A 5,235-nucleotide genomic window follows, 5' to 3' on the forward strand; every position below is an offset into this window, starting at 1 on the left:
TTACCCTACTATGTGATGGATGGTGCCAGCTCTGAAACTGCTTCCATGGTAACATTAGGTTCACAAACACTAGAGAATCAAAATACATCTTTGTCCACAAAGAATTTGACAAAGTCTTGGCATATTCTTGCATTTAGAAGAAAGATGGGCTGGGTATGCATAGGACTAGAGGTCAAAAGCCCATATTCTAAAGCTACAGTTCAGTTAGGTGAAATTCTGGACTTTTGTACCACCCACCACATTCTTTCTTCGGCCATCAGTTTAATACTTTCTCGAAGTCTCAGATGATACTACTGACAAAAGAGTCCTTGCAGTTCTAGGTAGTTCACGTACTGGGGCCATGTGTGCTGTATATGTGTGCTTATATATCATGTAATGGCAGGAAGAAGACACACGGCTCAAACCCACATCAATAGATTATACCCAGGTGATGATGTTTGCCTAAATGGTTAGGAACTCTCATGCTTCATATTTATTTAAAGAAATAGATCATGTAAATAATGCATTTGCATTAGAGCAGTATTACAAAGGACTTTATGCATTTGTGCTGTATTTTTCAGTCACAAATGAGTTGTATATCCTGGCCAAAAATACCTAAGTAGATATGGAGATCGTACCAGTGACTAAATGTTTAGACATAAACACAGTTTTTGTTCCAGATCACTTGACAAAAGTTCAAATTAGTGCTAACTTTAGCTCAGGAACTACTGGAATTTTCTAGGAGAAAGGAAAAAAAAATATGGTGCCATGTCTAACATCAAGAAACTTAAGAGTTAATGGGGAAGACAGAGGCAGAAAACAAATCCCGCTGAGATGTTCACATGGAGTGGGGGTGCTGGATATGTGTGCTTATGTATTGTGCAGACAGCTCATGGCTGAGTTTTAGGGTACATTTCTGTAATCCCAGAATTCAGGACATCAGAGCAGGAGAAGCATGAGTTCAAGGTCACCCTAGACTATCCAGGGAGTTTACAGGGGGTCAGAGTCATATGAGAACCTATGTCAAAATAAGTAAATAATTAAAAACAATAAAAAATGCTCTGTGCTTGCCTCACTATGGAGTATGAAATATGTCAATGGATTTTCATTTTTCTTTACAGCACCGTTCCTTGCATGGTGTTTCTCATTGCTCTTGAACTTAAACATGTAAGAGTAAGGATGTGAACCACTCTCAGACTGCTGTGGGGTATAAAGGCCCGCCGTTTATGACAAATAGTGGCCAAGCAGCAAGAGTTTCCTAATTGGCATTCAAAGAACAGTAAGGATTATTTAAGGAACTCTAATTACTTATAAAATGGTCCCAAACAACACATTTGGCTTGTTTGATAGTAATTAGCACGGATGTATAATAGAGAAAGCCTAGCTACTCCAGACTCTCTGTTCTTTCTGCTACAGAAGGAATCAAAACAAACAAGCGGGTGAGTGAGAGCAACAGGTTTGCTTTCGTGGGGAAGCAAGCAGTAGCTCACACAAATCCCCCACCTGTCCCTCTGCTTTAGCCTCCTTTCAGAAGGCAAAGCCTTCTCAATCCGTCACATGTGGGCTTGGAAATACGTTCGTTCCCTGATGTTGGGGGGTTCCCCTTGGACTCACTTTTGCTTAGTGTGTATTATAGAGGATCTCAAATTGTCTTCCCCATAAACACCAAACCTGAAAAAGGGGGGGGGGGGCCTCAGGGTAAAGGGACACAAAAAATGTTAAGAATTTTTTTCATATTGTTTTCTTCCTCTTGAATCTCACAACGCATGCTTTGTACTAGAGGAACATCACTCTTATTTAAGAAGCCGTGGTCTGTAATTGTACTTGAAGGATATCACTCTTATTTAAGAAGCCGTGGTCTGTAATTATAAGAACAAAGAACTTTTCACACAAAACACCTATTAACATCACTGGGTACTTGGAAAATACTATTTTAGACAATGTAATGCAATGTATCCATCTTGACAGATATTCATGATATAGTTGCTAGGAAGTTTGTTTGTGATGTTAAGTATGTAGTTTTATTTCATTGTTGCTGTCGTTGTCGTCGTCATCATCATCATCATCATCATCATCAAGTATTATTGACACAAGACCTCATTCTATAGCCCTGGCTGATCTGGAATGTCCTATGCAGGCCAGGCTGGCCTTGAACTCACAGAGATCCAGCTACCTCTGCCTCCCATATTTTTTTTTCAGATTTATTTTGATTTTCTGTGGATATTTGTGTCTATGTACATGTATGCTACATGCGCGTTACATACATGCAAGTACCTTCAGATGCCAGAGGAAGGTATCAGATCTCTTGGAGCTGGAATTACAGGTAGCTGTAATCTCCCAGAACTGGGTGCTGTGATCTGAACTCAGTTCCTCTGGAAAGGCAGCACGTGCTTTAGCTGCTGAGCCATCATCTCTCCAGGTCCTAGTGTTCTTTCTTTTAAAAGCTTGGCATCACTGCATTGACAACCTGTATCTTACCAGAGGACAAAGTTTATAGTGGAGAAAAGGACCTGAAAAGAAGGAAATGAGGGAGGGGTGTGTATGTGTGTTTACGCATGTGTGTGCAACACAAATGCACACGTGTTGGGAAAAATTAGAAGAGATGTGTGAACAGGCTGCAGTTTTTTTCCTCTCAGCAAATAGGTTCATTAAGTACATAAATGTCACTATTCATAGAATTTAAAATAACATATGATATAATTAAAACCAATTTGAGATGCCATTGGCAGCCATCAGGGAGTAGATACTTTCCAGACTCATGCAACATGTATATTGTAATGTCATTTTAAAGTGGTCGGCATTGCATTAGAAGAACTGCCTCTGCGGCAGGTACAAATGTGTGCCCTCTGTTTTGTAGTTAGACGGGAACAGAGAGGTTGAGGACTTGCTCAAGGCCTCAGACGACACAGGAGAGGGATCGACGACTGACTTTCTGGTCTCCATTTGTAGAAGAGATCACGAAATGATGCTTCATGTCATGAAAACTTAAAATATTTGATATGGCCCCCTTACTTTGTAAAGGCTTTTTCTACAACTGTCGCTTTCTTCAACAGCCTGTCCCAATGACTCTAGCCTTGGCACGCCAACGGCAGCAGCTCATGGGCTCAGCTTAGATTTTTTTATACCACTTGCCTTTGGCTCACGCTGAACACAGCCACCTTCTCCCTACCTGCGACCCGCTTCGCTGACCTCCAGCTCAGTGAACTTTTCATTTACATGCACAGTCAAATTAAATTTGCCTGGCCTTTGAAAACTTACATCTGTTGAGTGTATAATTTGTATTGCCATTTGTTCCACAGATGTGTAACAAGACAAATACCTGTCCAGGCTTACACAGGATTCAGAAATGCTGACGTTAATCATGCTGGTGGAAAGAGGTTAGGGCCATACAATAAATCAGCCTCCCTCCGAATGGTTTCACTTGGAAGGGCCTGGGAGAACAGGGTTATTTTTATCCTAGGATGCTTTTAATTTGAATCAAAAATGCTTTACCACATGTTCTGCCACAAGTTCAAAAGGATTGGTAACAAACATTTAATCTTTTTCTTCTCAGATTGGCGCTAAGCCCTCATCAAAAAGCGAACGCAGGCAGGCAGCTTATCTCCACGGAGCTGCTCCCCTTAATGTGTTCCTAATTATAGTCATATATATTGCTCACTGTGGCCGATGGAACAATATGGCAGTGATTTCTTTACAGGCCTCCCTGCTCTTTGAACTGTGAGTACAGAGGGTTAGAACAGAGCCAGATCAATGGGATTTGAGTGCTGGCAAATCAAGCCAGATGCGATCTTTAGGGAGTACGTTTCCAGCTGTTTCCCAGAAAGGGGCTTTAACCGACAGCTGGGGACCTTATCATTTTCGTCCCTCGCGGTCCGCTCATCATCTCCACTACACACACTCCGGAGTCTCTACAGACTGTGCATCTATTCTCACTTCTTCCTAAATCATTATCCATCATAGAGTCTCTCCAGCACTTGAGATGGTGACTGGGTAACATAGATAAGCCCATGACGGATGACGTGAGAAAGAAACCATAGCCGTAGTACACAGACACCATATATTTATCAGTGCTCCATGACGTGTGGCTGAAAGCAATGGCCAAAATTTATTTTCAAGGTAGCAAATGCTCACATTCCCATGTATTTGTAATGGGGAGATAACATAATCCTCATCTTGGGGGGATAAATGGTACTTATTGCTCTGTGGTTACATCTTTGCATCTCTAATAGCACTACCACCATGGCATCGAGTAGCCAATAAATACGTCTTTCTGCCTTATAGAAAGACGGGTGCTGTAGCAGAAGAGAATGAACTTAATAAATCCCAAAGATATTGCTGTGGCCTTGCAGAAACTCTCAGTCTAAGATATAGTACATGTTTTATGAGAATTATTACTTTAGCTCATTTGAGAATCATTTGAATGATGGGGTTGTCCAATAGTGGAAGGACTCACAGGGTTTTCCACTTCAGTGTTAGCTGTCTGTGTGCAGTGGTTGGCACCCCCTCCAAAAGCCACATTTATTTAACTTAGTCACTTCTCGTTTGCACTGGTGTCTTAAGTCCTGCTTCTAGGCTCCCTTTCCAGAGCTTTCTCTGGGAGTCTCCTTTCCAGAAAGTTTAGGTATTATATGTCCACATCTATGTAACTTGAGGAGAAGCAGGGTTAGCCAACTTAAGTTCAATGTACTCTGTTGTCATCGGAATCGGGTCAGTCAGATAAAATATAAGAAGCGGTTGACAGGGCAAGTCCACATCAATAGTATGCATGTGTTCAATGGCTGTAGAATGTGGCCAATTGAGGGATAAGACAACCTGACTTGGGGCCAGCGACAATACCAAAAGAAATCTGGAGGAAGAGCTAGAGGGGGAGTGCTGTGCAAGAGACACAGGGCAAGGCTTCACTCATACCTTGCTCAAAACACTCTCTTGTTTTACTTCTAGTTAATTTTTTCTTCTAGTTTGTAAGTTCCCAGGACAAGAACTGGCAGAAGCCTTTAATCCTCACGTAATCCTTAATATTTCTAACTTGAAAGAAAGCCAGCTAAATACTCATATAAAATAAGTAAATCAATAAAATAAGTAAATAAAATAAATATTTACTCTCATAATTATACATCTACTCATAAATATAGAGCTTTGCATAATAGCTACTTCATACCTGTTTCACAGATTACAATTCTAGTTTGACCTCTCCTTCCTTGAAAAGTTCTTATAGATATTTCAACCGCTGGTTCTTTGTTTGCTTATTTGTTTGTT

General features: G+C 40.9%; 1 annotated feature.

Annotated features, from left to right (window-relative positions):
- Window positions 2,428-4,975: an enhancer, noted in NCBI's record as "VISTA enhancer mm1112". NCBI's record gives its function as "enhancer in: limb[8/11] | branchial arch[9/11] | other[8/11]" and the evidence as "EXISTENCE:transgenic organism evidence [ECO:0001131][PMID:17130149]".

The sequence above is a fragment of the Mus musculus genome, chromosome 14 (assembly GCF_000001635.26).
Source record: "Mus musculus strain C57BL/6J chromosome 14, GRCm38.p6 C57BL/6J".
NCBI lineage: Eukaryota > Metazoa > Chordata > Mammalia > Rodentia > Muridae > Mus > Mus musculus.